At 32.6% G+C, this 23,866-nt stretch overlaps 2 pseudogenes; both read left to right on the top strand.

Annotated features, from left to right (window-relative positions):
- The first annotated feature begins 1,073 nt into the window (after positions 1-1,073).
- Positions 1,074-2,231, top strand: LOC105298760 (annotated as a pseudogene).
- A 9,630-nt stretch (positions 2,232-11,861) lies between these two features.
- LOC111745702 lies at positions 11,862-11,980 on the top strand (annotated as a pseudogene).
- The last annotated feature ends 11,886 nt before the right edge of the window (positions 11,981-23,866 follow it).

Below are 23,866 nucleotides of genomic sequence, written 5' to 3'. Positions count from 1 at the left end.
TCTATCCATCATCTATCTATCTATCTATCTATCTATCTATCTATCTATCTATCTATCTATCATCTATCTATCTATCTATCTATCATCTATCTATCTATCATCTATCATCTATCTATCTACCTACTTATCTATCTATCCAGGTATATATTTACATATCTATATGGATATATATTTTTACTTTATTTTCAAGGGAATACATAAGTAATCCATATAATCTCCATACTTAATCTTCTGGAATTCAGAAGTGGGGTATCATAATCTTTTATAAAATTTTATGAAAAAATATATTATTTTTGTCTATTCAAGTAAACATTTATTCTCGAACTGATTAGAACTTTATGTGAATTCACAGGACAACTAGAGTAGAAATTCAATTTAAAACCAGAGACCTCAATATAAGATAATGATCCCTAGTTCTGTTCTCATTTCCTCTTCTTCCTGGTATTCTATCCGCCCCTGCTTTCTATTTACTCACTTTGTCACTGTACCCCAGAATTTCTGGTCAGCATATCTTCTTGAAACAGGTTAGATATTTTTTAGAGTTAGGGTACTGAGTGTAACTTCTGAAAATGGAATTTTTCTTTACACAGTAAATCTTACTTTGAAAAAAAGTCATTTTACTTACTGTTTATTTTTTTTTTCCTGTCACCAGGCTATTATCCCAAAGGCCCTAATGTTTCTTAGCATTAAACTGTGTCACCAGCTATGCTTGCTTACAAGAACTGAAGAGGATTCCCAACTGTAAAGATCAAAATGCAAAGCACAAAAACCAAGGTGGTGTTGGGGCATTGTGTGCAAAAAGGCTGAATGAAACAGAGAAATAACTACACATGCCTAAAAGAATTTAGCCACTGCATGACACAGTTTATAAACACAGAAGGCTTCTCCCCAGCATGAGTAAAGGTGCCCATTCCCTGATCAAAGAAAAAAGTTTCTGCTCTTTGTTTTACCAAATGCAGACTTGTTCTATTGGCATGAATGTCACTGAGAAGAAAGATTTTGGTTTGCATTCAGAAGGGTCAGTAACGAAACTGTTTTATGATGAATTCTTGAGTTTTATGAGTTTTTAAAAAATTGATACCAATGACAGATACTATCCAAAGCCAGGGCTACATATGGTTTCATCAGGACGACATTCAACAGACCTCAAGAGAAATTGTTAAATCAACAGAACTTCCAAGGAAAAATGAATCAACTATTGAACAAATAAATAAAAAAACTGGAGTGAAATTTAAGTTTCGAGACTAAGAAGGTCCCTCTGCAAGAGGTACCAAAAAGTTTTGATGGGGAAACACTCTTGAATAGGGGACATGCACTTAAATTAAATCAGCTTCACCTTGTATAATTGATAATACCTATAAGTCACAGGAATTGAGTTCAGGGGATCTAAAAGTTGATATTTTTCAGAATTCTTGTGTGATCGTAGTGCGACACAGTCAAATAAAGCTCCAGTTGTTTCACCAGAAGAATCACAGATTTCAGACACACCTTGCCCCTTGATGAGAAAGGACATGTAACATGGAACTAAAAATACCTTACCCATATCTGATTCATCTGAAGGTAAATCTTCAGATATCCACTGTCAAACAATGAAAAATGTGAGTTTAACACCAAGCCCCACAAAACAAGTTGAAACTCATGATCTTATGGATTATCATAACAGTTCACCTTTATTCAGAGCACCCCTCAGTTTTACTAATCCTCTTCACTATGATTGGACACAGATAAAAGGAACTTTGATGGTGCTGTGACTAAGAATAAAACTAATATTTCAATAGCAAGTGTCACAGTTTCTGATGCCTCTAGTACCAAAATAATTTCTACAAGGAAAGTATTGCCAATATCCATTAAGAGACATGAGATAGCTGGATCAATGCATTCAGGAGCTGAAAAAGATGTTGATGTTAGTGCAGATTCATATCCTCATATCCCCCAAATATTCTGTATTGGCATGTGAACATAACACACCTGTAAGATCCAAATGGAGTGAACTTCAAGCTAAAAAGGAGTCTGAACAAAAAAAATTTAGAGGCTTGATAACCTCTGACAGTGAAAAATGTGATCATCTAGCAGGAGGTATTCATACAAAGACTTGTTCAGTATGTCTACCTACTTTCAATAACAAGAAAGATCAAATATTGGAAAATCCAACAGAAGCCACATATATTATTTTTTGTAATCATTGTGGAAAATCCAAAGGACCAAGAGATCCACCTTCAGAATGGACATGATTCAGGGAGCTAATAGACACTTTATACTGGAAAATGCAAGTGTCATTGAAAGCCAGATTTATAGTATTCCATCTTAAAAATGTGGGACTAATAGCAGTGTAGATTGTTACCTTAGGATTGTTTTTTGGGACCATCTACTTGCCTTTGGAAAAAAATATTGCACATGGTTTCTTTTGTAACTTAAACTATTATTGCCTTAATGTCTCTTAACTCTGTTACATGCTGCTTGTAGACATATTGATATAGTAATATCAATATAGTAAAACTTTCATGATAAATTGAGATTAAAGACTACTCTTTTGTTAATGTTTCATCATGTATGCATTATTTTGTATATGTACAGGGCAAGTACGTATATGATTTAATAAAGTTGCAGTCATAAATGTTACTAACAGAAGATGCAAGAAATTTCTAAATGGTCTGAATCTTTGTGTACCTTATTTGTAAATTATTTGCCCTGAAGTTTTAGAAAATAGTTCTGAATTTTAAAATTGCCAGAATCATGCAGCCAGAATTGCAGGTTGTCAGAGATCAACTATTTAAATAATGAAACATTTTAAAATTGTAAACAAAAGTTATTTTTATATTATATATTGTCTAATTGTCTATCTTAATTGTCCTTGTTTTAGTTTAGTCATGGAGGTTCACTAGGTGCCTTAGAATAATACTGAATTCTTTTAGTTTGTGTATGTTACTTTAATATTTGAACTCAACTGGGATTAGAAGACTATCAAAATACATGTATGTTTCAGGATATCTGAGCTGCCATTAAAAAACAAAAACAAACAAAAAAATTGATACTACCTCTTTCGAAACAATAGCTCATTTCCAAAAGTTCAGATCATTGTTTAAAAATAAATCAAAGTTGCTATCTTGGAAAAAGTGCTATGAAACACATTTGCTCATTTTTAACTGAAGTAGAAACACCATTAAAGGGTAGCATCTGTAATATAAGATATGTTAAGGAGTCACATTTCATTCTCATTGTAACTCCTGATAGGCTTTTGTTAAATGGAATCTGCATAATCAAGTGAACTGTAAAAGCTAATCAGCTCAAGAAACCCCAGGGCACTTCTTATTGCTGCAATACTTTATAAGATTTTCCTAACTTTAAATAAAATATAATATTACTTCTTACAAATAAGCATAACTTTTTCTCTAGACTATTTCATAGCTTGGCTTTAATAGCTTAAGCTTAAAAAATACACATGAATTTTGGATGCAAAATTCTATCAATCAATGAAGGGTTCATTGATGGAATCACTATTAAATGTTGATAATTGGTGATATCTCTCTATAAAAGTGACCCTATTTATGAACTACTTAGACTCAAAGAGGTATCTCATAAGGTAATACATTTGCAATGCCCCAAAGACACAATATATGTGAATAATGTGTATACATTTATGAAGATTAAATTCCATGAAAATCTGGGAGATTAATTACATGAATTTAGCTTTTCATACTTTTTTCCTACTTGATAAAAATTTTCACAATAATATTTGTACCATAGCTATTTTATTTGCATTATAAATAGATTGATAATAAGCCACATGTATTTTAATAAGCCATGAGCACGAGTCTCTCATACATCTTTAAATTAGAATTCTGTTAATCAAAAAATTATTATACTTTTTCAATGGAAAAACAAAATATTCAGGTACATATTTAACAAAATATATATGGTATCTATATGGGGAAAAATACAAAACTCTGATGAATGAAATTAAAGAATTAAATTAATGGAGAGATATGATGGATTGCATTAATAGATTTTTGAATGTTGAACCAGCCTCAAATACCTGGGATAGATCCCACTTGGTTATGGTGTATAATTCTTTTTATACACTGTGGGATTTGATATGCTATGATTTTATTAAGAATTGTTGCATTTATGTTCATGAAATATATTCATCTATAATTTTCGTTTCTTGTTATGTTTTTGTTTTGTTTTGTTTTGGTTTGATTTGGTTTTGGTATTAGGATAATGGTGACCTAATAGAATTAATTGGGAAGTACTCCTTCTATTTTTACCTTCTGGAAAAAAAATATGAAAAAAAAAGTTGGTCTAATTTCTTCTTTAAATGTTTGGTAGCACTTACCAGTGAATCGATCTACTTTTTTTTTTGGAAGGTTATTAACTATTGATTCAATATCTTTAATAGATATAGGCATTTTCAGATTGTATATTTATTCATATGTGAATTTTGGCAATCTGGGTTTTCTAACTGGTCCATTTCACCTAGGTTATCAAATTTATGGGCATAGAATTGTTCGCAGTGTCTCTTTATTCACCTTTTATTGTCCATTGGGTACAAAGGATCTGTAGTGAAGTCCCTTCTTTCATTTTTCATATTTATAATTTCAAGGCTTATCAATATTTTTGATCTTTTCAGAGAATCAGTTTTTGGTTTGTTGTTTTTCTCCATTGATTTCCTGTTTTCAATTTCGTTGCTTTCTGCTCTAGTTTCTAATACTTTTCTTTTTGCTTACTTCAGATTTAATATGCTCTTCTTTTTCTAGTTTCTTAAGATGGACTATTAGATGACTGATTTTAAATCTTCTTTTTTAACATATATATTCAATGTTATAAATTTCTATACACCGCTTTTGTTGTATCCTGCAAATTTTGATTAGCTATATTATCATTTTTATTTAGTTAAAAGTAATTTTAAATTTTTCTAGAGATTCCTTTTGATCCGTGTACTATTTAGAAACATGTTTTTTATTCTCCATGGATACTGGGATTCTCCAGTATATCTTTCTGTTATTCATTTCTAGTTTAATACCATTGTGGTCTATGAAGATACACTGTATGATTGCCATTCTTTTAAATCATTAAGGTATGTTTTATGACTTAGAATATGGTCTTTCTTGATGAATATTCTATATGAACTTGAGAAAAATAAGTATTCTTAATTAAATAAAGCTTTCTATAGATATCAATTATATCCAGTTAAATGATGGTGCTTTTGAATTCAACTATGTCCTTACTGATTTTCTGCCTGCTGGATTTGTCCATTTCTGATTGAAGGGTGTTAAGCATTTTATATGATTCAATTTTCTCTCTTTTCTTAGTATATCAATTATATTTCTTTTTTCTCCTCTCAGTGGTTGCCCTAAAGTTTGCAATAAACATTTACAGCTAATCCAAGTCTACTTCCAGTTAACACTATAATACTTCATAGACAGTAAAAGTACCTTAGAATAACAAAATAGTCCTAATTCCTCCCCTGTATTATTTCTGTCATTCATTTCGCTTATACATAACCTATAGTCATTAAATACATTTTCTTATATTTTGAAGAAAAAACTGATTTGTTAGATCAATTAAGAAGAAAATTAACTTTTATTTATCTTCACTTTCCATTTCTCTGCTCACATTTTCCATCTGTTTTTGTACATTGTCTACCTTATTTGTTAAAGCCCTTAGTTTATTTATAATAAATTTTAAAAAATTCTTGTCTGGTAATCTCAACCTTCTTGCCATATCTGGCTCTGGTTCTGATGCTCAGTTTCTTCAAACTGTGTTTTTTGTCTTTCAGTATGGTTTCTAGCTTGTTTGTTTGTTTTCCTTGATAGTCAAACATGATGTACCGAGTAAAAGTAACTGCAGTAAATAGGACTTTAGTAAAGTTGTAATGTCATCGCTGGGGCCCATCAGAGTTCAATGTTGCCCCAACAGTAGGGGAAAGGAGAGAGATAACGATGGCATAGATATGTAGTTAGCTTGTGCCCTTCGACTGTGAACTTCACAAACTTCTCAGTCTCAACTAACCTCTCTCAGTGTGACAAAATAGTTAGAGTGGGCCGGATTTGTATATTTCCCTTCCTCTAGGTCAGTTGGACTCTAATAAGACCCCCAGGGTTAAGCTCTAGTAAAATAGTTTCTCTTGCGGGTAAGCCTATGACAAAATGGCTACTTTTCCCCTCTCCCTGCCTAAAGTACAAAAGGATTTTTCTCCAGTCTTCACTGTCAGAACATGGTACATCTCCTGGAGGTAAAAGTCATTAATTACAATTCTGATTTTCCTACTCTAGTACTGGTTCCCACAGAGTTTTCTGCTCATGGGTTTCTACTCCAGTAAGTTTTTCTCTGTATCCAGCCTGTCTCTCTAATTTTTGAGGCAATAGTTTACCTTGTAACCTCGCTTCTCTGACAGATCTAAGAAGTATTGCATTTTTTCAGTTTGTTCAAATTTTTAATTATTGTTAGGACGGAATGGTGACTTTCAAGTTCTTACATGCCACACTGGACTCTAATTTTTTTTTTCAAACAATAAAAATAACGTACACACTGAGGACATAAATACTACATACCTCATTAATGTTTATATTTATAACCCCATGCTAGTAAGCATCATATATTTGTGGCTTTGAAGATATAATATTCTTCCTAAAATGTCTCAATGTCAATTTACTGCTTTTTTCTACTGTCTTGTCTGCCTTTCTCAAGGTTAGTTTCAAACAGTGATTCTGAAAATGGGAAACGGTCTATGAGTTGAAAAACAGAGGAGGTTTAGGGCCCATGAAAACAACGAAGGCACTGGAATGATAATCATTCAAAAAAGACAAGTACCCAGAGACCATTATCAAGCAGTAAAGATGGTTTTAAAGTCATCTTATTCTCATGATAATACTTTTCATACTCAGGGACAAAGGCATGGCATATTCAAAAACAATTATTATTACTAAAATGTAGCTTTTCAAATGTAGCCTAACAAAACCAGGTCACTTATTTTAAAATTCCTGGGTGCATTTTCACCAGGTAAAAGTTTAAATCAAACATTTGGAGTTTAAAAAAAGGATGACTCTTGTCTTCATGATACACATGCTAGCCCTTATTTTTCTCCCAAAATAGACTGATTTTCTTCACAATGAAATCTGTTGAGATGGATAATCCTCTTCTTTGAAGTTTTACAGTGTTAGAAGACACTTAGCTACTAGGCTAGCCAACCTTACAGAGTCACTTTTCTATATCACTCATCTACCGTATTTTGACTTGGAGCATACTCATAAGACACGCTTTCACCTTGGTTAATGTTTAGGTTCTCAAACTATTAACTCTAATGTTGGACCATCCATCATAACTTTTCTGCCTCTTACATGAACTATTGTCTCTAAGGGTCCTTCTTCTTTCATATGTACTTTGATTTACAATTATGAATTCATACAATGTAATGATTTGTAATAAAAAATTCACAAGTATGGTGGCTGCTTTTGCCCACCATTGTACTCCTATATCCTCAGCACTTGGCAAAGAATAAGTGATAAACCAATATTTGGTCAATGTGTCTCATAAAATCATTACATCAGCCAGCCAGTTAATCTGGTGGGGCTCTAATGGCATGGTACATATTAATAGAAATAAAGAGAATCACAACATGAGGAGTGAAAAGCACCCATAGTCAGGCTTCACAGTGTTTCCCAGGGCCAAAGTTTCCTCATTGCCCAATAGATAAATGCATGAATTCCCCTAACAATCCAGTTTCGCCCATACTCCACCAACCCTTCTGATATGAACACGTTCCTGAGAGTCTTTCAAAGTAACTTATATATTCTTATTTTCACTCTCTACTTTGGGGAATTAAAACAAAAAAAACAAACCTTAAGGAGTGCTATAGTGAGAACTGGTCCATTTTTGTCTTGCACTGTACATTTCAAATTCCCAAGGATGGTGACTTGGTCTGCTCAAGGGTCTTGTAATGATCCTGTCCCCCCATTGTCATTCTTCCCAATCATGAGATGCTGCCTGGTCTGTTTGGAGGCCTGAAAGATGAATGAATAACTCAGGGGGCTATATCAGTATTTATTGTTGGGATGGTGAAGGGTGGGAAGAAGTAGTATAGTAAAAAAAATCTGTGCTGAGAATTATAGAAGCCAGAAAGAGACTCCCAGGAAGTCCTGCATCTATTGCCACATGGAAGCCCAACTTAAATACACACATTAGGAAAAGAAGATCTTGGCAGAATATGCCTCAATGAGAAAATGCTGCAACTCAAATCATACTAAAATTATTCACTATTAAGAAGAATAGAATAAATGAAAACAAGAAGGCAGTAATAAAGATCTAATCAAATGTTCTCAATATATTTTTTAAATTTTGAGTAAACACAACTCATATTTCCAAGTCAACTAAAGAGAACCTTGAATAAAACAAAGATTGGCAGAAATTATGTTACATGACATTAAGAATACTCTCCTTAATAAGTTAACAAAGTAGCATACAATTTGAAGGTTTATGACTCAGGCATTAATAGATATATGAAAAAATATATTCCTTAATATACTGAAAAATCACAGAAAGCAGCTAAAATATGAATATTAGCAAAATAAAAATAAGCATGCCTGTTAAATATGCATCATGTATAATTTAGAGATCCACAAGAAAAGCTCCTTTGTTCATTGTCTATGAGATTTGCATTATGGGGTTGACCCTTACAGATGCCTCATCACTGTGACCATCTTTACCTGTCTGCTTTATGCTTATCTTTCTCTGTCTATCTGTATGGAGTTCCAAGGCTGATGTCTTTGAGGGCAAATTAAGAACTCCAGTTTGATTATAATAGTTCCTTGATGTTAAATAAATAGCTTCCTGAGATATCTACAAACCTTTTTTTTTTGAACTTAGAAAGATTATATTCTTCTGTATGCTTAGTTCCTATGTATTTGGGGGAAAAGTCTGTAATATCTAAGGTCATGTTCCAAGTTTTTCTTAACTTAATTTTGAGAATTTTATTCTAAATCAAATGCAATATCACATTGAATGATTATGGATCATTCACATGTAAAGCATTTTTTATGTCAGAATATATTAGTAAATATAAATATAAACATAAATTCTCTTATCTAGAATAATACTCCACTTATCTAGATGTAGTATGCAAATGAATATTGCATATAAATAAATCTTTGTTTTAAAGTACTGGTTAAAAATATTATATGTATATTTATAATATATGTAACATGTATACTTATTTAGTACCTTATACAAATATACTCAACATGATATTCAACATTGTTGGTGATTCAGGGCTATTAAATAAATTTCAATTTTTTACTAGAGATTAATATGTCAATGTCTCTTAAAATGTGAAGGGATACTTGCTCCTATTATTTAATGGTTAATGTATGGATTCACTTTTCAAGTTCAATTTAATGGTTAATGTATGGATTCACTTTTCAAGTTTTTAATCTCATCGACCCCCTTTATGGGTGATATAAATTCTACTGATTGTTTTTTCTAATTGGAAAGTATGTTCCAGATAATTGAGGCAACTGGATAACTGACACTGAATAAGAAATGTCATACATCTAATTATTAGACGTCTACATAGCTATAGATATTTATGTAACTAAACCGTGGTATTTTTTTTAAGAAGCCTCACTAAAAAATGGAGTTTCATCAGCCAATGAAAAAGTTTGGCAAAAACTTATTCAGGAATTAATAGTAAAATCTCTTTGGAATGCTTGGAACAATCTCTTTCTACCTCCTACTTGTCATATTTAGTAAACTTTTATTCGTCTTTCACATCCCAGCTAAAATAATACTTCATTGGGGATAGCTCCCATATATCCTTCTACTTTAAACGACATTAGTCTTTGATTACAATATCCAACTATATATTTGTAAGAGTTGAGTAATATTTCTGTCCCTCATAAGATCAAAAGCCCCAAGACAGAGTAACCATTTTACTTACTACTGTGCATAGTACCTAGGACAGTGTCTGGAAAAGAGTGGGCACACAATAAACATGCATTAAATAAATGAATAAATACATAAATGAATGAATGAATAGGGTAATGGTGGTTCTGGAAAGGCCTGGAGGAAACACGCTATCCATATGCAGGCATAACAGATCTGGATCTTAAAATCATCCTTAGCATTTATTGCAAGTGTGTTTATTTAAATTCTCCTTATCTGTATTAATATTCCTTACTACTTTGAGCTGCAGTGATAATAAAATTAGGTAATTTACATAAAAAATCCAGTGTTTATTAAGTTCTTAAGGAATATTTTTAGTTTAATAGCTAAGAATCTATGTTTTAGGGTCAAACCTGAGTTTCTATTATAGCCCTGCACTTAAGAGCTGAGTGACTGAGAAGTTATTATACTTGAGATTCAGTTTCTTCATTTGTAGAATGGTGATAATACTATCTACTCAAAAAATTTCAGGATTTATATGCTATATTTTAAATAAAATGCATACCCCAGAGCCTGAAATATGGAAAGTTCTCAATATTTCCTCTCATGATCCACATCACTATTCTCTTAACCATCTAAATACTACCACACTCACTGAACAGTAAAGTAAGCAATGGTTTCAAAAATAACTGGTATGCATTGTATATGCATCCTAGAAGAATTAATATTAAAAAAGTGAAACGACCATGAAACAGCACATGATTTAAGTGTAGAGTCATAGGTGGGAGTTAGTGGAGTAGTTAAGAGCTGCTTCTGGAGTCAAAATTTCTAGGTTCAAACTAGGCTTCTGCACTAACATCATGAAATTTAACTGCCCTAAGCCTTAATTTCCTCTCCTGGAGATGAAAATAAAACCAATAAATAGAACTATTATAAGGACTAAATGAGCCAATGAATCAAAAGCACTTTGTACAGTGCCCGACCTAGAGTAAGAACTGACAAACACTAACTCAATATATATAAAGGGAACTGGTTCATTAAAGACCACCTGTACTTTCAATGATTCTGAGCTAGAAACTGTTCTCTTCCTTGTTGGAAACAAAAATGCCAAGAACAATAAAGACTTCCTTTTTATTGAATTATAGAAGCATAACATCCAGTAAGTTTAGCATTTATAATGAAAATGCTTTACTTCACATTCCAAAGAAAGAGCCAGGTAAATATCTGAGCATTAATGCAGTGAAGACAGAAACTGGTGTGAGTTTGAAAATAGAAATGATGAAGGATTGCAAAATATAATAATTAAAAAGTTAACCTGGTAAATTATTAGAATGAGTTGATATCCTTACAACATGATAATTTTAAGAAGTAAATAAATATTTTGATATTTTAAGAAATTTATCTTGAGTTCATCGTTGTAACCTATTTGGATGATCACAATGAGTTTGAAAATATGTGTGTAAATACAAGCAACATGGATTTAAGTTTCACCATATCTTGTATATAGTAACTGTATTAACTACATCATGATTTTACAAACCATTTTAGGGAGGCAACTCTAAGGTTCTTTGGATTTTTGTCTTTTTTCCTCATACTAACTATGAGCTCAGAATTTGAATCTGAAAGATCTGAGATTGAATCTCCTCATATCCAACACCTTACTAGACAAGTTATTTAAATTATCTGACCTTTATTTACCCCATCTTTAATGTAATGCATATAATAAACAGTATCTATTTTGTATGATTGTAATAAGAATTAAATAAGCTATACATTTAAAGAATTTGGAATAGGGCCTGGCATGTGGCAAGAGCTAAATTAACACTAGGTCTTATTATAAACTCCAAATGTTTATTCTTGTGTAAGTTTAATGAAGGACTCTAAAAGAAAGTAAAAATCTAAGTTTTTCGAAAAACAGCAGAAATTTTTATTGCATGTATTTTGTTTAAACATGGTTAAGAAACAGAATTTAAAGGAAAATTGTAGCCTATGGCCATGCCACCTTGAACAAGCCTGATCCCATCTGATCTCAGAAGCTAAGCAGGTTCAGGGCTGGTTAGTATTTGAATGAGAGACCACCTAGGAAGACCAGGTGCTGTAGGTATAAAAAAGATAAACAAACAAACAAACAAATAAACAAGTAAATAAATAAAAAATAAGGAATTGTAAACTGACAAGGTCCTTACAATCTGTGAGGTCAATCAAGGGTTGCCTCATTTAAAAATAAATAAATAAAAATAAAAAAGAAAATTGTATTACAACCCTCATCTTACATTACCTCAATAATTATTTTTTAGGCTTAAATTTATTTTAATTTTATTTGCTTATAAAGTCTCAATTAAGACATTTTTGTACATGTATACATATTTGCATGCAAATAAATAAATATTTTAAAATGTTGCCACATATTGACATTCTATTGATATTTGTGTCACAGAGATTGTTAATCACCAAACCATCTGTTTCTTCTTCACTGTCACATAACTAGACCTCTATTTCCCAGCCTCCCTTGCAATTTGTTAGTACCATGTAACTATTCTAGCCAATAGCATGTGAACAAAAGTGATATGCACCTCTTGGGAACTTGGATCCTAAAATTGTTCATGTTCTTTTTTCCTGACTGACCAGTCAGTATTTCTGTGTCCATTTTCTATTCTTTCTAACAAGGATACTTCCCTTGTTCTTCTGATTTATATGTGGTACTTTCCATTGAAATAAATGGATTTACATAGGGCAGTAGTGTTAATTATGAGGGTTTTCTGGGAGATCAGGAACAGCAAAGGAGGGACATTCACTGAAGACAGTGAGAATAACCAAGACAGGAAAGATAGCTTGACCACATTTAACCTGGCATTGATTGGGGTCACTGAGTCATAAAACTCTTCACAATTTTATTGTCTTATTATACTGTGGCAACTAAAATAGCCAGCTATACATCAATAAAAAATATATCTTCAACGATAGCCATTCGCATCTACTTTTCATCATTCTCCATGCACTTTGTATATTTCATGCCAATGGTGGAATTAATTTCAGCAGGATCCCAATTATCATCAAGGACTAGGTTACTTGCCAAGCACTTCTCAGGTTCAGATTGGAGCTAGAGACTACACTGAATCTGCCAGTCGCTCTGTAATATGCAGTGTATCCACATGCACTGTATCACAGCCCAAGGGGCACAATATTGTCATAAACTCTAGAGGGACACTGATAGTCACATGAAGACGGCAGTGCCTCTTCAGCCTAATTCCATATAATGCTAAATGGAGCAAAATCCCTTCTACCATTAATCAAGAAAAATTTTGTTTGTTTGTTTGTTTGTTTGTTTGTTTGTTTGCTTTTGAGCAAGATATAATGGCGTTAAGCCATGAGTTTCAGATTCTTCTTTATCACATCAGCTAGCATTTTCTAACTAATACAATCAGTTTTTCATGATGTTTATGGTTTCAATACATTAGAATCACGGGAATAAAAATATCTTTATAATTCTAAAACAAAATACTCTTCAAAGTTGCTTAAATGTTTCACAGTTATTATATACACATTTTATTTTATGGTAGAAATTCAAATTTTGACCTTATAGTTCTATAATATTATTCATCCAGAAGATGTTTTTAAATGGAAAATATATACAAGTAAACATGAATTTAAGGAATTCTAAGATTCTTTTTTGGTTCAGTTTAAACTATGAGTTCATCTATATTTTTGTATTTTTATAAATGACACTGCTTAGAATGTGAGTCTCAGTCAATAATTCTAGAATCCTCTATCCTGACTGAACAGAGAATTCAAGAGGTTCATCAGACTCCAATCCAGGACTGCAAGAACATTTGGACTGGTGATGTATTTTTCCAATTACTGTGTTTGCTGTCTATGAACATATTGAAGCCATTTAGGATATATTATTCTAGTAAATGAGCAGACTGTTCGCACACATTAAATTTCTGTTCTTGTGTAAATTATAAAATGCTATACCTTTATCTATTTCATGCCGGAATTAAAAAATCCATATCACAAATTCTTAGAAAATAAACCATTATCCATTCCTGGAAAATATAAATGAGAATGAGCATATATGTATTATCAGAAATGTACTGAATTATATCCACTGTTTTTCTGCATAATGCAGCTAATATTAATTCATTCTGCAACATATACCTGTAATGTATGTTTGTTAACATTTAAACAAATGGATTTAAAAACCTAGAATCCAGTGAAAGAATGAAGTATATATTTGTCTTGAGCCGAAGGGTCAGGACAAAGTTGGTAGTGGGGCTATTAGAGTAAATAAATAGTTTTTAAGTAAAAATAGAAGATCATTTTTCCAGTTTTCTTATTTTTTATGTTTGTGCAACAAGATGTTATGCTAATTTTTAAGTTTTAAATATCCACTATGATTATTAATACTTATACAGACGTGCTACTTTTCTGAAAAGGATTCTTTCAGAAATTTTTTTTTCAGTAGCAGTTGGTGAATGAAATAATTAGATGACAGGAAAAAAAAAATGAACTACAGGCAGCTGTAGCTTTAATTGACACAAGAGATACCTGCCTGTACTACGCTTGTCTCAATAGGAAAGGATATTAAGTAAATCTGGAAGACTTTTTCAATAAATAATCAAATGTTTGGGCCAAGTTGTATTTGAGATGTTCTGTGAGTAGTTGGGAGTCTAACGATAAAAACAATATTGACTATAAAATGTTGTTACTATGTCTTGATGCTGGCATTATGTGAAATGAATTGTATGCATTCCTCTAGCCCACACTCTGATTCTGGGGGTTAGGAATAACTCTTTATTTCAAGTGAATATACCATTCCTCTTTTGCTGGACATTTAATTTGCCTTCAAAATTTTTCCAGATTTTAAACAAACCAAAACGACAAAAATATCCTCTCAATGTTATGGCTTTTTTCATGTGTAAGATTATTTTTAGAATCATTTATCAAACTATGATTTTTAAGAAAAAAAAAGTAAAAAATGGTGGTGGGAATTTAAAAGAAAGGAATAGTGGTATGTGATAAAAAGTAGTAACACTAATGAATCTAGTGGGAAAGAGTACCAAATTTTCAGAGTAAACATTATGATAAGAGGACAGGAAAAGTAATGTTATTTATCTATCCTGATATACCAACATAGCTTAGACTCAGCTTAGTTTGGTAGAAGGGCTCTGAGAACTGCTTTGAAAAGAAGCCAAAATATGAACAGAGATATCTGTCATACATACAGTTCTCATTAAAACAAAGTTAAAATAAAAACAAAAGGAAAAACAGATTTTACAATTTATTTTGATTATTCTGATTTGGCTCTAAATATTATATTCTTTGAGGCCAGAAACTGCTCTATTTATTACTGTCCAGAATACTTAGAATAAAACCATTATCTAGTAAATAGTTTTATATACATATATGCACATACACACACACACAACACACACACACATATATATATATACACACACATATATAAATCATTTATATATAATCATATATATAATTATAATAGTCATTTTCAGGATGATCTATCAGACTACAATTCTTAAACCTCTATGTGTTTGCCATCAAGTTATATCAAAGGAATGAGATCGATTCATGTCATTAAACTTAACATTTAATTCTAGGCTAGTGATTTTTTTAATAATTTTTTTTATTTTTTATATATTTTTGCAATTATTGTCGACATACAATATTATATTAGTTTCAGGTGTACAACACAGTGATTAGACATTTATATAACTTATGAAGTTATATAATGACAAATCCAGTACTCATTTGACACCATACATAATTATTACAGTACTACTGACTATATATATTCCCAATGCTATATTCTACATTCCTATGACAATTTTATAACCACCAATTTGTACCTCTTAATACCTTCCCCGCTCCACCCATCCCTCTATCCCCCAATCTGACAATCATCAAAATGCTCTCTGTATCTATGAGCTTGTTTCTGGTGTTTGTTTTCTAGATTCTACATATGACATTTGTCTTTCTCTGTCTGAGTTACTCCTCTCAGCACAATACCCTCTAGGTCCACGCATATTGTTGCAGATGGAAAGATTATACTTGGAAATTCCTGATGGATTTCAAAATATAAGTTTATATAAATGAAGGAAATGTAAATATACCTTTAGCATAAACTATAGAAGAAAATTACATGAAATAAATTACATAGAATCATTTATCAAACTATGATTTTTAAGAAAAAATTAAAAATTAAATGTGAAAAATGACCAAGGAGTTACCAAAAGACAGCAAAGACATTATTTTTTCTGATTTGTTAATATTTGACCCTCAGATAAGTCAAGGCTCTATCAAGTTCACAAAAGTATCTGAGGAATTAAATTCTAGACTAATAGCTGCTCTAACCCTGTTGTCCGATATCAAATGAGCTATTTATTTTGGAGGAGTGTGCCCATCGGCTGCTTAAAGAGCCCCACAACACTTAACTGAACTCAATCTAGGGGAGAATTACAAGATTTATTTCCCATGAACACAACTTAATTAAAGTGACGCTCATTTGAAATGTGCAAAAAGATAGAGGGGCTTTTAAATAAATTTTATTAAGGTCCAGGGACAGGATCAAGATCAATGGCTTAAATTAGGTAGAGTTGACGTAGGTGGAGAGATGAAGGGAAAATTACAATAATACTTAGGAGACTTTGGAAAGCAATCTACAGTGAAACAATGAAGACAAAAGCCTTAGAGAGGTTAAACTCTCTTTTTCTCATACACAGACACAGAAATGTTCACAGTCATAATTTCTTTTCTCTAAACAATTTCAATAAACTTATAGATATATATATAGAAAATTGATTATAAAGTTATTTTTTTCCTCACTGAAAATTATGAAGTTGGCAAAGATCTTAGGCATCCATACTTCCTGTCTCTTTCAATACCCAACTTACCCAATCCGTAGTGTTTTTATACTACTTCTGTTTTTTTAGAATCCAAAGGGAAAATTTTTTCGGGCACTGTAGCATTCATCTACAACTCCTTTCATGCAAACCTACTACCTACTAATCCTCAGACTTTACTATATGATAGTCAATACATATTATGAACTAATTCAAAATGACAGGGAAATGACCATTTAAATTCAAAGAGCATTTACTGAGTACCTAATTTTCACAAGAAAATATGCTAGGACTGTGGGGAATAAAAGATGAATCATCATGCTCAAGAAACATATATTCTTCATAAACAAACAGAATACAAGGAAGAAAATTACCAATATTATAACAGATACATTGGACAGAAAAAATATCAAAGCTAGATAAATTTCACAAAGAACAGTATGGAAAGCTTCATGGAGGAGGTGAAAATTAAAACGATGCTTTTATTATTTAAGCATGAAGAAAGAAATGATGTGGGACTAAATAGTAGGTGAATACTAGTTAAGGTCATACATAGCCTAAACAATATGCCAGAATTTTCTCAGTGAGTTTGGAAATAGAGAGTTCGAATACAAGATGGTTCAGTTCAAGTCAAGATACCTCACAGTCCTAGGGCAATGGAAATAATAGCCTGGTCTCCTGGAAGGCTTCTAATTATAATACATATATATGCTACATATATACTTCTTGCTTTTGTCTTTTTCAGACAACCCTGCTACTATACCAGGCAATTTCACATTGCATCCATGAAGTTATCTTATCCTGTCCTGAATATTTACCTCATAATATCTTGATTTTTTTCCCTTCCTTTTATCACATTCGTACTTAGCCATCTCTGAAATTCCTGCTCTGATAGAATAACTTCTTGTAACTCTCCTATCCACTTATTTCCACTTACTTTTCTCAGAACCTTCATTGATTCCAAGCTAAAAGCTTTCTATTTGTATTTCGTTTTCTAACTAGGCTACTTCGCTATCTCAGTCACATTCATTCTTACCAGTATATTTAATTCTCATGCCCTTTGTCCTTTGCTCTAGCTTTGTGGACAATCTGCAAACAAATCACTGCAAACACTTACTTCCTCTACTCCCCTTTCTGAACTGTTTGGTGCTGCTGAAAAAAAAATTACAATACTCTGTTAATTGGTGTAATTATAAGTTTATGATCCTACCCTCTGCTGGGTCTTCAACATTGTTCTGTATCCATTTAGTTATACCATTTACTTTTCCCAAAACAGCTGTTCCAAGCCCTCATCACTCTTCTGAGTCTTTCTATTCAGACTCTGCTTCTTCCACCATCAGCAGACCACCTCTTGTTCACTTGACAGAAAACAACAGAGACCATCAGGTGGGAACTCCTAAACTTTCATTACTCCCATTTTTAAATCTATGATTTATTATCTCTCAGTAGTCATGGGGGAGTAGGAGTTTAACCATTTCAAGATTAATTTTACTCCCCTTCTCATGTGAGAGCACACACCTTGATCCCCACTCATTTGTATCCTAAAGCTCTTTTCTCTTATCTCATTTTCTTCCACAACCAACATATTCACCACTCCCTGAACCTTCCCTAAATTAACCTCCCTCTCTGAAGGAATCAAATGTCTTCTCTTTTCTGCCTTCCTGCTTGGAACATTTGTTAGCAGCAGAAACCACCTCCTCCCTATTCACTCTTTACTCTGTCTAATTTGCAGTTGTTCTTAACAAAATCATCATATGTCCAGAATCTGCTGAGCATTTTCAGTCCTTTTCTTGTTTGACTTCCATACATTTGGTTAGTCCCTCTTTGTTTAGCCACTCCAGCTAAATACCCAACTCCTACCCTAAATATCCACTCCTACTCTACTCCTCGTTTGACCCTACCTTACTGGCACTTTCTTTTCCTTCTCTTTTTACATTTTTTCTTGTATTGATTCATTCTTCTTCTCATTTACATATTCTGGGAAATCTCCTTTGCTTTAAAAACTCTATGCTAAAATTCAAATTTCTATTTCTGATAGAGACCACTCCTCCAAGATTTGGGTCCATAGCTTTTACTGCTTATTAAACATTGGGAATCTGCCCTATGAATCTCAGCATGTCCCAACTTGAACTGTCATTTACTCTCATTTATCTTTCTCCAGTTCAAAAACTAATTTGGTTAATTGCATGAATTTTGACTTAATTTGACATTTTTAAGGCCTGGTTTTATCTACCCAAGCACCTTATCTTTTTCCATAGTCATTCTCATTCTTTGTCATGGACTCACTTTATGTTTTAGCCACAACAACATCTAATTGTGCTATACATAGACATTCAAAGTCCAGAAAGACATGAATTTCTGGAATTCATGCCTTTGCACAAGTTGCTTATTTTACTTTTCCTCTATACCTTCAAGGCTATGTCAAAGGCCTTTTCTGTAAAGCTTTCATAAATCCCTTTAGGCTACACTATAGTGCATTATGTTTAATTGGGCTATGCCACTAGTCTATGAATTCTGTGAGTGAAGTTCATATTTATATACTTCTGTCATGACTGCTTCCCCCAATTCTCCAACTCGGAACTCCTTAGATCCTCAAGTAAAAAACTTTTTGTTACTTGAGTACTAAATATACACAATCACATAATTATTACTTAAGAACAATATGTAGAAAGAACATTATTTGACCTTATTGAAATTTAAATGTATTTTAGAGAAACTTCAAGGATAACTCTTCAAGGATAATTTTTTTTTTAATCATTCTAAATATAATGACATCAATATTATAAGAAAGATCAAAATCTATGTGGTTGCTTTAGTATAATGGAGTGTACCTTATCCTGGGTGCCTTTTCATGCAAAATGCATTAGTAAGCAGAGGTTTTTACAACACAATCTATCTTCTTTTTATGTAGAATGCAGCTTAGAGCTGTCCAGAGGGATCCACTGGAATGTCATCTCTCAGAATGAGGGCCTGTCCTTTGCTATGTACTCACATCTGACTACTGAGGAGGTAAACTATTGCTTTTTAAGACAATTTATTTTCACCAATGTCTAACATTGAGAGCATATTTGAAAAGCCAGATTTCATTCATTACGTGTGAAACATTTTTCTTTTACTCTTAGAAAAATATCATTTAAAAAATTATTTTATTAATTTCAAGTATATAGTACATTGGTTAGACATTTATATAGGTTATAAAACAACACCCCTAATTGCTCTTTCTCTCCTCTGTCTTTCCACCTAGCCTTTACATTAATAGTATTCCCTGCTCTGTGCTCCCCATCCCAGTGACCATCTATCAACTACTAATTTGTACTTCTTTAACCTTTCACCCCATTCTCTCAGCCCCCCAACCCCTACTACCATCTGGCTCTCCCCAGATTGTCCTCTATATTCGTAAGTCACTTTTTGATTAGTTTGTTCTTTTGTTCCTTAGAGTTTACATATAAGTGAAATCATATGATATTTATCTTTCTCTGACTTATTTCACTCAGCATAATGACTTCTAGATCCATCTATGCTGTTGCAAATGGTAGAATTTTTTTTAATGGTTGAGTAATATTCCATTGTATATATGAATCATAACTTTATCCAATTGTCTGATGGACATTTAGGTTGCTTCCATATCTTGCTATTGTAAATTGTGTTGCCATGAATGTCGGGGTGCATATTACTTTACAAATTATTGTTTTAGTTTTCTTTGGATAAATAGTGCAATTGCTAGGTCAAAAGATAGATTTATTTTTAATTTTTTTAGGGACCTCCAGACTGTTTTCTATAGTGGCTACACCAATTTGTAATCCCACCAACAGTGTATGAGAGTTCCTTTTTCTCCATATTCTTGCCAACACTTGTTCCTTAATTTATTGATGATAACCATTCCAACAGGTGTGAGGTGATATCTCATTGTGTTTTTAATTTGTATTTCTCTGATGATTTATGACCTTGAGCATCTTTTCATATGTCTACTGGACATCTTTATTTACTCTTTAGAGAAATATCTGTTCAGGTCTTCTGCCTATTTTTTAATTGGATTGTTTGTTTTTTTTGTTGTTGAGTTGTATGAGTTCTTTATATATTTTTGGATATTAACCTCTTATCAGATGTATCATAAGCAAATATCTTCTCCTAATCAGCCGGTTATCTTTTTGTTTTGTTGAAGGTTTCCTTTGCAGTACAAAACTTTTTAGTTTGATGCCATCCCATTTGTTATTTTTGTTTGTTGGTTTCCCTTGCACAAGGAGATATATCCCAAAAGAAATTACTGTTAGCAATATCAGAGAGTTTTACTGCCTATGTTTTATTCTAGAAGTTTTATGGTTTCAGATCTTACATGTAAGTCTTTAATCCATTTTGAGTCTACTCTGGTATATGGTGTAATAAGGTTTCTTTTCTTTATTATTATTTTATTTTTTTGCATGTATCTGTCCAATTTTCCCAGCACCATTTATTGAAGAGATTGTCTTTACCCCAGTGTATATTTTTACCTCCTTTGTCATACATGAGTGAGCTTTTAGGCATGTGGAACTTTTTAGTAACACAATTAATATGTTAAGAATAGCATTGTGCTATAGGTAAATGATAGATATAGACATAGATACATATGAAAAATGGGAAAATCTTTATGAAGAGAACCAATAAAAGTCAAATAGCCCCAAAATGTTAAATTTTACTACTAATGTGTTGAAAAATGACTTTCTGTCCAATCGAAGGGTACTAATAAATATAAGATATATTCTCTGCCTTCACTGAGTTTATGACTTCTTTAGAAAAACAAAACCATAAGGGTATAAAAAGTGAAATAACAACAAAACTTAAAAATAGTCCAAAAGACCTACAAAAGAAATACTCTCAGTCAGTTCATTATTAATGATCAAATAAATCTATGCAAGCAATAATTGTTACAGGAATCATGGAAGGAAAAAGATTCCTGACTTTGAGATACTAAGAGGTTTATAGATTATGTATTTTGGAATATAAAGCTATTTTTGTTTGACATCGAGAAAGGTTCTGAACTGTATCTTTCTAGGACCAAATCTATATAATTATGAAGAGCTTGGTTTACGCTATTTTCTTACAAATTTCAAAATTGTATTGCTCTTGGGGTTGCCATTCTCACCATGAATTTGAAGTAAAGCACTTAAAAAATTCAGTCAATGATATTTTTTCTTAAGAAACTGAAGACAGTCTTAGAGAGAGAGTAGCTTTTCTGACAGTGTCATTACTTGAGGAAGAAGTGACATATTAGGCAAATCAAAGTTAAAACAGAATTACAAAATAGAGAATGCTAAGTACAGGGCAATATCTATTTCTCTGCCCTTTGAAGGGCACTAAATAGCAACCCTCAGGAGAATATTGTGGGTTATGAGACAACCTTTGGTGCTGGCTTCTACCTTCTCCTCTAGCTAAGAATAATCCTGTTATTGTGGGGCCCTATAGGATTCTGCTGCTTGCCAGCCTTTAGATAAGCAACAGAACTCATTCTCTATTCTGGAGGTAAATATTATGCTGATATAGCTTTGGGCTAAAACCAACACTGCCAGGGAGCTCTGACATCATCTACCTACTACTATCATATGATTAAGTCTGTAGTTCTTAACCACAAGTAGGTATTAGAATCAGCTGAAGAGCTTTTAAAAAATACTGATGTCTTGGCCCCGCCTCAAACAATTAAATCATAACCTCTGGTGATGGGCTTGAGCATCACTCTTTAAAAGTTCTCCAGGCGATTCTAGCAAGTACCCAATATAGTAACCAGTGCTTTTTACATTCTAATGCACATGTGAATGACCTGGAGATATTGTTAAATGCAAATTATGACTCAGTAAGTCTGTGGTAAAACCTGCGATTCTGCATTTCTAATAAGCTCTCAGGTGATGCTGATGTTGCTGGTCTAAGGTCCCCTTTTTAGTGTACGAATCTTTTTATACTTCCTTTTAAAAATCGACAGAAGTACAGCAGAGTTATTATAAAATCCTGAGTCTCAGACTCTGCCCTTATGAGATTCTGATTTTCTCTATAAGTTGTCTTCTACAAATCTGGAATTAAAAAGTTAAAAATCAGATGATACTGACGTTATTGTGGAACCTTGGTTTATGTATTAAGAACTCCTACCCCAAAGGTGTTCAAGGGAGATACTTCCTTGAAAATGCCCCCATGGAAGAGGTGCTCTCTCTCGGCAAAGGTAGTATTCTCTGCTATAGATTATGAATGGTTGATGGCTAGTTGGGCCAGTGTAAGAGTAGAATTGTTGAGCTTTGTCAGGGTTGATTTCTCCTAGAGTGTTTCAAACATCATCCTTATCATCAAAGAAGTCCTTCTGGCTCAGTGGATTAGATGGAACATGCTCTCCCCCTTCTCTTAGAGAAGACCTCCACAGATAATTTCCTAGGGATGGGCCAATCTTAACACGCTCCCATTTCTTCTATAATAGAGAGAAGGTATCATAGTAAGTTGGAAAGGGCCACAAAAAAGAATAGTCTTCAAAACTGGCTTTTAGGTTGATAAATAATTTTTTACCTCTCTTAGAGAAGTCATTAAATAAGCAGAAGAGTTAGCTTAAAAGAAAGCTTCATATGGAGAAATGCAGGAAAAGGTCAAGAGCCATCCTAAAGCAAGAATAACCATGAAACCCATGTTAAAACAGAAGAGATGAGTTTTTCTTTTTTCTTTTCTTTTTTTTTTTCTAGTGGCAGTGACAATATAGAATACACACAGAATTCTCTATTTGTATTTTGGGTATATATTATGTGCATGGTATATGAATATATACAGAAACAAGTACACAAGAAGATATATTAAGACTAATTTCACTCCTTTAAATAAGGATTGACCTCAGCGTGAGAGATTAGATCTAATTCTAGCTTTGTGACCCTCAACCTCAGCTTCCCATCACTAAAATGAAGGAGTTGGATTGTATAATAAAATCAGCAACTGCTTCCGGAGTAGTTATTATGCCAACTATTAGGTTCAGTCTCTGATAAATCATTAATCCTCTTTATACCCCTATGAGACACAGTATGTTGTACCTGCTTTTGTAGATAAGGAAAGGGAGGGCACAGAAAAATGATGTGTATTGTCCAAGAGTATAAATGATAAGTTACATTTTATTCCTGTCCTAGAAGAGCATT

The sequence above is a fragment of the Pteropus vampyrus genome, unplaced genomic scaffold (assembly GCF_000151845.1).
Source record: "Pteropus vampyrus isolate Shadow unplaced genomic scaffold, Pvam_2.0 Scaffold161, whole genome shotgun sequence".
NCBI lineage: Eukaryota > Metazoa > Chordata > Mammalia > Chiroptera > Pteropodidae > Pteropus > Pteropus vampyrus.
The sequence above is the reverse complement of the archived record's forward strand: the minus strand, read 5'-3'. Positions and strand labels throughout refer to the sequence as shown.